Raw genomic sequence first — 10,000 nt, 5'->3', positions numbered from 1 at the left:
AGATGAAGCTGGCCAGCCTTTGCCGTTCAGTGGAGGTTGGTGGAGGGAGTGCGGTGGTGCTGGCCACTTGGAAGGCGGGCTCGGACCTACCTTCCTGTCTCCCTCCCAACCTATCGCCTTTGCCTGTCACTGTACATACCCACTCCCTTAATTTGTGAAAAACCAATTTAGCCCCCTTAATTTTTTGTTGTTTTTATTTTTACTCCCCCACTATAAATCGTCCCCTAACCCCCTTTATCGTCCTTGTTCGGCTAACCTATCCTGTCACCTAGCCTACTCCCAACCCCTACGTTGCCTTCCCGGAGGGGAATAAGGGAGAGCTAACATCCTGTGTCGAGGCCCAACGAAGCCTCAGAATGGCCTCCCCAGAGTTCGGCGATCTATAACCAAAGTGGGTCCAGCGGCCCACAACGACAGCGAGGGGATGGATGGTGCGGAGGGGTACATCTCCTAATCTACCCTAACCATTTAACTGTTAAACTACCCCGGGGCTTTCAACAAGCGCCTCTCGCTTAAACTATTGGTTCTAACAACCCAGATCCCCGTCGCCTGTGTTGGTGTCCTTACAATTTCGGGCCTCGCCCCCCAATTTTCTCTCCGTGCCCTCACACGGTCTCCTGGCTAGGACACGTGGCTCCCTTTGGCAGGCACGACCCTCTGCCGAATCTCCCGCTATGGCACCCCCGGGCACTACACTGCCTCCGAGCCTACCAGCTCCCTAACACCGGGGAGTGCCCCCCATGGCACCTCCCCTGAAACGCACACGTGGCAGGCCGGCCTCCCGGGCCCCTTTCCGAGGGTCACCCGTGCCCACAACACTGCCCACGCGGCTAATGGCGCCCCGGGCCCCCACACCGAGCAGGCGCACCCGTGCCCACTACTCTATCCCGGCCCCCCATGGGCCCATGGCCTACCGCGGCCGACTAGCCTGGTGCCCGGGGTACCCACTCAGCGATACTCACCTTTCGCAGCCACGCTCCCAAGCCCGTCAACAGGGCTCCTGCACCCCTCCAAATGGGTCTCGAGCCTACTTTCCCACCAACAGCAAAACGACCTCCATTTTTCAATTTGACTAACCCAGCTAACTCAATCTACACTGACCCCGGGGTCCCTTGGGCGGGAGTCACTCCTCCCCCCAATCACTCATCGCACCATGCATTCCCCATTCGCTCCATACACACAGACCCGCTGGCCTCACTCACTCACCAAGTACTCACCTCACAACTCACCAACAACTCTTCAACACACACACCGCTGAACTCTGCCATCCTTCTAACTACCTCCCCTAACTAACTCGTGCTCCCACGTCGTCCCTTATACTACAGCACGTTCCTTTTAACACTACGTAGCTAAACTACGTCCCCTCTACACATTCACAGGTCTGTCACTGTCTCCAAATAAATAATTTCATTTCCCAACCTAAATCTGGCTACAATCCCTCTACCTAATCCATTCCACGGACTCCATGAGGACTTACCCCTGCCCCATGGAGTCGGTCTAGCTAAGCTAACCCTTCCCCCTAACTAGTTTCCATCCTGTGCCCAGGTAAGGGGGTCTTTCACCCCTTGCCCAGGAATCCTGTACACCCGAAAGTGAGGCTTGCCTTTTTTTTTTTTCCATGCGCAGCACCTGCGCGGCAACTCAGAGCTCGCGCACTTTGCACCTGCCCGTGACGTCATGCAGCTGCACGTGTTCCTCGTCCCTCCTTGGACGGTGCCATCCGGCAGAGATACCCCTCCTGCCGGATTCCAACCCCACGTGCAGCCATGACGTCACCGTGCGCAGAAAAAAACACAAGCCCCACGTCTCGAGGGGTTCCCCACGCGAACACATGTGCTTTGCCCGTTGGAGCTTAACACACACGATCGCGTGGAGAACCCGTCCGGTCCAAATCCATTTACCTGCCTAAACTTTGTCCGTCCGCGGGATCGGCAAATCCACCGCGTGCGTTTCCGGACCGGGACTTCACTCTCGCAAGCGAGCACGTGGTGGTCTCGTGCGTTGCACAGCACGAACCGCGTGCTCACTGCTGGGTGAACCCGGCACGGTCCACGAAATAGCTACAGCCGCTACTCGGCTTTCTCTCCTCTGTCGCCGTCTCCGTCTCCATTCCACACACGCATACCTGCGTGTTACGACGCACACAGTCCACACCATCACATTCACACCGGGAGACGCGGCTGCGTGCTCCCGCATGCCAACCGACATCTCCCTCACATACCGCTCTCTCACACACACGGTCTCCCTTGCACACAGCGACCTTGCACACGGCCGTTCACTCACGCGTGCGGGGGCACTCACCCGCGGTGCCTCACTCGCACTCCGTGCCTCATCCACACACGCGGGGGCACTCACCCGCGGTACCTCACTCATACACACGGCGACACTCACAGACGCGGTCTCTTCCACACACGGTGCCTCACCCACACACGCGGGGGCACTAACCCGCGGTTCCTCACTCACACTGGCCGTTTCATCCACACACGCGGGGGCACTAACCCGCGGTGTCTCATCCACACTCCGTGCCTCACTCACACACGCGGGGGCACTCACCCGCGGTACCTCATCCACACTGGCCGTTTCACTCACACACACGGCCTCTTCCACACACGGTGCCTCATCCACACACGGCGTGCTGGGAAGCACGTACTCCGGCACCATCGCCACCACACCACTCACACACGGGGTCGCTTCCACACACAGGGACGCACTCACACCTTGCACCACACACACAGGGACAACCACACTGGGGATTCGTGTCCCCACAAGGGTCTCCGGGGCCTCTACACCCCCCAAGCTCTCCGTGCACCCGTCCACAGCACTCGTCCCCTCAACCTCGCAAAGCACGACCGAACTCACCTGGTCGTGACTCGCCTCAAGGGGGCATACTCCCTCCCCTCGTTCCTGGAGGAGGCCATCCCGCTGCTCGCACCGGGTCCCTACACGCTCCGCGAGCTCACCCCCATTATCCTCCACTACCTCCGTGTGTGTGTGTGCGTCACTTACCCCATCTTCATCGTGTAGTCTTCCCTCTATTTTTTCTGTCTCCCGTGTCTCTGCCAACTCTTCACCCTTTACCTCCCTTGTCTCAACTATTATTTCCGTTGTCGTCACCTCGTGTCTCGTCTCACACGTTTTGGTCTCCCCATTTAATTTTTCCCTTTCGGTCATCGTCACGACCCTCGCCCAACACGTTCCACGAATTATTTTTTCACCCGCCTCCACCGCGGGCCTGTCAGCCGTTGCACCCCCACCCAGCTCGTTTGCTCCCACACGTGGAGTCGCCATTTTTATCTCCCCGGTCACGGCCTTCATGCCCGCCTGCAGGCTTCGGCACATGTTCTGCGTCTCACCCCGGAACTTTTTCATTTCCTCCTTCATTTGCTGTGTATTCGCATCCATCGTCGCCTTCACTTCATTCATTTGCTTGTTCATGTCTTTCATTTCGTTTTTCATTTCATTTGTATTTGTATCCATCGTCGTTTTCACTTCATTCATTTGCTTGTTCATGTTTTTCATTTCATTTGTATTTGTATCCATCGTCGTTTTCACTTCATTCATTTGCTTGTTCATGTCTTTCATTTCGTTTTTCATTTCATTTGTATTTGTATCCATCGTCGTTTTCACTTCATTCATTTGTTTGTTCATTGCCGCCAGCATGGCGCATAGCTGGGCCATGTTGGATGCACTCAGCTGAGCCGTTTCGGCAAGGGTTGGGGAAGGGTCTTGGTGGAGAGGGGGGGGGGAGGTGTCATACACCGCGGCCGCTGCCGCACCCACCTCGGGCCCTGGGTTCAGTTGGGCGAGTCCGTGTTCCTGCACAATCAACATTTCCTGCTCGGGGATTCCATCCTGGACCATGGACTCTACATTATTACACATATACATTTCTAATACCCCCGGCTCCCGCTCGCCTTGAGACGCCATCTTGCTTCTCGTGAAGGGTTAATTTAACTCGCTCGTAATTTGGAGGGAATCGGGGGTCGCTTCTCTCACCCCTGGACCGATTCCCGTGAATTTAATTGGAGACAGGAGAGCCCGTTTTCCTGTTCTCCGATACCAGTGCCGCGAGGAGGGCGATGAATTTGTATCGCACGACCTGACACCAGTGTTGCGGATTTCGCGCCCGCCGGCGTGCGAACGGCCACGTAACTCGAATCGCGGCACGTCGCCCACCGGACGGACAATCCAGTCGTGACCCTCTCGGACTAACGCCGGGAACCAGTCACGGGTGGACCTTTCGGTCTCACCGCGATCGAGCCAATCAGCCCCCGCGTGGGATAGGGTTGCTCGCCAAATTCGAACTACCTAAGTACCCACGCGGAGGGTAGACCGGGCGATCGCACCTCGCCGCAGGTCGACTTCGGACACGGGCCACTTAAGCGACCCGTTCCGTACTATCAGAATAACCGAGCGGTGTTATCGTCGACCTCGACGGTTCGATTAATTATCGGGCGTATTCAGCCCACTACCAACCCTTTACGTGAAGCAAGATGGGGATTCAATGGAGGAAAAGACGAAGCGAAGCGGGAGAACAGTTCAACAATAAAGCACATTTATTCGCGACGAACGGAAAGCACACAAATACAATTCCACCAAATGCACACAAAAAAAAAGAAAACAATTCCATTTACACAAAAAGCAAACATAAAAGTGAAAACACAGTGCAGAGCTAATACCGACTACCGAGCACACGGCAACACTTATACAATTCTACTTCACAGACGGCGCCGACAACACATACCCAAAACCAAGGAAAAGAAATCCCCCAAGAATGAGGTAGGCCTGGGGCCGAGACCGGGTCGGGCCTACCCGTCTGGTGATGAGACGCGGAGCGGCGATGGCCCCGCAACCCGCGGGCCTCGTGGACGGTGTCTGGCAGGGGGTGGAAAGGGGCCCCCTTGGTCGCACTATCTCAGCGCGGGGGGAAACAGGAGGGGGTTGCTGATGCTCGGGGTATAGAGGATCTTTATTATATGCGACGAGCGTCTCCACCTCGGCCAGGTCGCGCTGTCGGCCTCCCTCGGGTGCAGCTTCCTGCACGACGCGAGCACCCCCTCGTCTGGTGTCGCCGCCTTTCCACAGCTCCGTCCCCTCCGTTCCGACTCCAACGCACACGACGAGCAGCTCCACCGCCCGCGAAGTCTTGACCCTCTGCTTCCGACTCTCCTCTTCTTGACTCTCCGACCTCGTTCTGCTGACTCCCCGTTCTCGTTCTGCTGACTCTCTTCTGACTCCTTTGCGACTCTCTTCTTCTTGACTCTCCGACCGTTCCGACTTGACTGACGAACGCGTCCTTTTATCCCCCCCGTAACTTCGCCTTTGACCTTTCACCTCGCTCCCCATTGGCCCGAGAAAAAGTGGGCGTGAAGGCTTTTTGATCCACAAATTTGCATATATCGATCGTTCTGGAGGCGGGGCCAAATCGCCCCTCGCTCACCGATTGGACGGCAAAAAGTGGGCGTGTGTCGTTTTTGATCCGTTTTTGAAGCAGAAAATCCGTGATTTTGTACACGCTGTTCGACGCGCGTTCTGCATGAGTCCAACACCGGTACCCACAGCGGGGCAAGAACGGTGGCGATGCTACGGTGGCGAGGTGTGACGGGAAGGTCGTGGCGGTTGTGGTGAAGCGGTGGTTGTGGTTGGTGGTTGATGTTGTGGTTGTGATGGTGGCGATTGGTCCAAAATAAAGATAGTAAAAGAAAAACGGCTATCCTGAAGAGTCGCAGCACGTATAAATGACATGTATTCCCACTAGACAACGGGTTCGGGCCTAACTACACATGTACTTACCGAGATACCTCACCTAAGGGACCTGAATGGTGGTTTGCGAATCTGGTAACCACAACAATATATATATATACATATATACATATATATATACATATATATATACATATATATATATATATACATATATATATATATATATACATATATATATTATCCCTGTGTCATAAGAGGCGACCAGGGTTGCGTCAGGAAGGGCATCCGGCGTAAAACATGTGCCAAATCACTATGCGGATCATACGGATGATCCGCTGTGGCGACCCCGAACGGGAGCAGCCGAAAGAAAAAGATACATATATATATATATATATATATATATATATATATATATATATATATATATATATATATATATATATATATATATATATATATATATATATGTATATATGTTTGTTGAGTACACAATATTTTGAAGCAAACACAGAATTGAGGCATTTGGCCTTCTCACAATTGGAGTTAGTTGTGGTGCCATTTGAAGGGAGGGAAGGGTTGAATGATCTGAAGTTGCCTTCAGTTGGATTTGCCTTCCAGGAAGAGAATGAAAGTTTTTAAGGCAACTGCCTCACCACATGATTCAGATTACCAAGAGCGGGAGGATCGTATGGGTAAGATAATTGAAGATGAGATTGGATGAATCTGTGCATAATTGAGAGCAGGTTCAGATAACTGGGTGTGGTTTGGAGCACGATATTTCAAACTGTTGTGGATGGATTATGGCAAAACTTGGTGGATCAGTTGGGTGGGTGACAAGAACAAGCCATTTTTCTTTTTCTTTGCCACTCCAACTTTTCCTGCATCCCTTTTCACTATTCTCTTTCTTTGTATGTTTACTTTGGATGATATGAAACAAAACAGGAAGACAAGATTTTGGTTAAGGTCTGTATGTAGATCCAGCCTCCCAGTGGGATATAAAGTGTCAACTGTTCAGCCTGGCAGAGGTACAGTATGTGCAAGAGTGCCATTATAGTTCATGATATATTTCCATCCCTTTTCTCCCCTTATTATTTCTTTATTTTTGAACATATTGTGGCTGGGGTCTCTCCCACCTTGAAGCACTGGGTGTGTGCACAGTTTGTCCATGCCTTTAGGCAGTCACAATCCCGACCTGTGATCTTTTCTATTCTCCCATACCTCTCCTCTACTCACAAGTTTCTCTGTTTTCTCCCTCTTCTCTGTCCTGTTCATTCATCTCCTTGTAGTGTCTGCTCATTGCACTTCTTTCCTGCCGTGCTTCCAGAAAATCATTCAACCAGCAACCACAAGCTGCGTACAAAACAACATCTTCTCCACTGTCAGAAATGTCCTTTCTTGTGAAGTAGTTATATCAACAACTGGCAATTTGTCACTTTCTTTGTTGTAATGCAGATCTTGCTGAACATCTTCAAAAAGCCAAAGGTTTCATTTATTCATATGCAGCCTATGGCTGCATCATTTTCTGGGCTCGTGGCTGTGCTGCTGATGCAGTGTCCACGCTACCAGTAATCTGGTACTCATTTTGCCAACCTCGGAAGGATGACAGAGTCAACTCACCTGATGTTAATTAAATGGATTACAGAGGCTTTAATTCACGACCCTAAGATCTTAACCATGAAGCCAACAGCAGGCTTAAGCCAAAGGTAATCTTCAAGGATCACCTCAAAATAAAATGACCTGAGCCTTGCTGATTTTGTTTGTGAAGTTGTTATTTTAGTGACATGAAAAAGGCAAAGCATTATTCAATCTGCCTCGACCCAACACCCGACTACAGCGAATAAGACTGACTTCCTTTTGTGGTTAAACATGTCAGTGACAATAGGGAAGTACTATAATTAAGTTTTCATAAATGTTTTGTATGCTCCGACACAAAGGCAACACAATTGTTCAATGAAATGCAGAATTTTTTGAAAAAACATAGTCTTTCCTTTGCCAGTTTGTGAGAACAAATATTTAATGGCTGTTTAATGTGCTTGCTTTAGACACTGCTCAGATTTCAAGGTTGTGGAATACAATGAGAAGAAATGACCTTTGGATGCACCCACAAATATTCTTCATTCAACGAAGGTGGCACAAAGTGACAAGGCCACAACAAGTGCATTCATCGACCAAAAGTAACTGGCAAAACGCACAACACTTTAAACTCCGATCTACAATAGCATGTATTGTGCCTGATGGAAATTTTGACTGGGAATTTGCTCGTCAGGGTTCACCATACTTAAAAGTCTTCGACTTTGAATTGTGCCTCTAATTTGTCAGTGAGGGTGGTGTTTTCGAAGTGCTGCTTGTTATTGATAATATGAAGATTCCTGAAGGGTGAGGTAGCTTTGTGGATATTATTGAACAATGAATCATACAAATAAATGAGCTCATTGGAACAATATTTTGTTGATATATTCAAAGAATGAATAAAAGAGAATTTTGGGGAGGGCTTGATATGTTTGCCCTTTCTGGGTCGTATAACTGGGAATTCCCAAATGGCTTTTCAAAGACTCTATAGAACCAGTTCTAAAACTCCGTTCTTGATCGACCTTATTCACTCCTTTTATTTATACTTTGTAGCCACTTTCTCTGTTTGCAGGTGTTGCTGTCTCATTTGGATAGCTTGAAATCGCCTTCATATTCCACAAATAGTCTGATGCATTTTTCTTTTTCCTTGCCTCTCCAAATTTTCCTGCATCCCTTTTCATCTATCTATCTCTCTCTCTCTCTCTCTCTCTCTCTCTCTCTCTCTCTCTCTCTCTCTCTCTCTCTCTCTCTCTCTCTCTCTCTCTCTCTCTCTCTCTCTCTCTCTCTCTCTCTCTCTCTCTCTCTCTCTCTCTCTCTCTCTCTCTCTCTCTCTCTCTCTCTCTCTCTCTCTCTCTCTCTCTCTCTCTCTCTCTCTCTCTCTCTCTCTCTCTCTCTCTCTCTCTCTCTCTCTCTCTCTCTCTCTCTCTCTCTCTCTCTCTCTCTCTCTCTCTCTCTCTCTCTCTCTCTCTCTCTCTTTCTCTCTCTTTTTCTCTCTCTCTTTCTCCCTCTCTCTGTCTCTCTCTCTTTCTCTCTCTTTCTCTCTCTTTTTCTCTCTCTTTACTTTGGATGATATGAAACAAAACAGGAAGACAATTAGCTCTTCCTCTTCCTTTTGTACAGTCTTTAGGCTGGGTTTCAACAAGAAAGCATCTTTGGACCTAAATTATTCTTGATTTAGACAAATTAGCCAATTGATTTTCAGGAAAACCAACTTTACCATTTTGGTGACGATTCCACCCTACCTATAATGAGAAATTACTCCTGTGAAAGGACCTTTTGTGAGATCTGAACAATACAATGTGCTGGTCGGCTACTTGGACCATGACGTTCAAAGCCGGCAAGTCTCTCTCTCTCTCTCTCTCTCTCTCTCTCTCTCTCTCTCTCTCTCTCTCTCTCTCTCTCTCTCTCTCTCTCTCTCTCTCTCTCTCTCTCTCTCTCTCCACAAGGATCGGCAATCGATCTATCCCATCAACTTCACTGGACAGCCAATGTAAGTAATGCTGTCCCTGGAACCCCTTGGCCTCACGATCTGCTACAGCATTTTGTGGGAGATTCATATCATCTCACGAGGATATTCTCTGTGGAGCTCAGCACTTCCATTCAAACCTCAAACCCCTCCCAGTAGGCGGAGCTGTGGCAAATGTTGGGCTCAACCGTGATATTTGTCATCTACACAGAGAACCTTCCCATCCGACACCCAGACCGACATTTATCACCATGGAGACAGGGCTTAGCGTTGTGTTTTCCTTTGTCTTCCTATTTTCGTCTCCTTGGAGGCATATTTCCAAGGACTGTCACTCTACCACCAGTGGCAAGCTGGTGCGCTCTCTCTTTTATAGAAGCTTACACCTGCCTTACTCTTCCTGCTCTCTCCTTCCTCTGCCCATTCTGAGCCACCCCAGGTCACATATGTTCCTCAAGACATCCACACCCTCTAATCCTCTCAAAGTCCAGGCTGGTTGCACACCTGCAACCCCTTATTCTCCTGATTGTGGAATTGTCTCAAGGTCTATTTTCTTCTCCGACTCACTTCAATCTTTCAAATGGGCTGTCCATCACTACTTTCAAATGGATGTCAAGTTGAGAGAATGGGATTGATAAAATGGAAACTAGAACAGCACTTTGCGACGTCGACAGATATCCCTCTGCCCACATTATTGCATCATTATATAACTTCTACCGAGTTTGATTTAAATCCAAGAACCCATATTCAGAATATTAAATA

The 10,000-nt window shown here is 49.8% G+C and overlaps 1 long non-coding RNA gene across 2 annotated transcripts in view; it reads left to right on the top strand.

The window, feature by feature from the left end:
• LOC147015226 (uncharacterized) overlaps positions 1 to 10,000 on the top strand; it is a 58,929-nt gene that overhangs the window by 14,782 nt on the left and 34,147 nt on the right. For both annotated transcript variants that reach the window (XR_015050244.1, XR_015050243.1), the window contains exon 2: positions 7,749 to 7,880. This is a non-coding gene — a long non-coding RNA (uncharacterized LOC147015226). The remainder of the gene's footprint in view (positions 1 to 7,748; positions 7,881 to 10,000) is intronic.

Source organism: Eptatretus burgeri, chromosome 12, assembly GCF_056783735.1.
Source record: "Eptatretus burgeri isolate ZD-2024b chromosome 12, Ebu_testis_v1, whole genome shotgun sequence".
NCBI lineage: Eukaryota > Metazoa > Chordata > Myxini > Myxiniformes > Myxinidae > Eptatretus > Eptatretus burgeri.
This window is presented reverse-complemented; position numbering and strand designations above follow the sequence as displayed.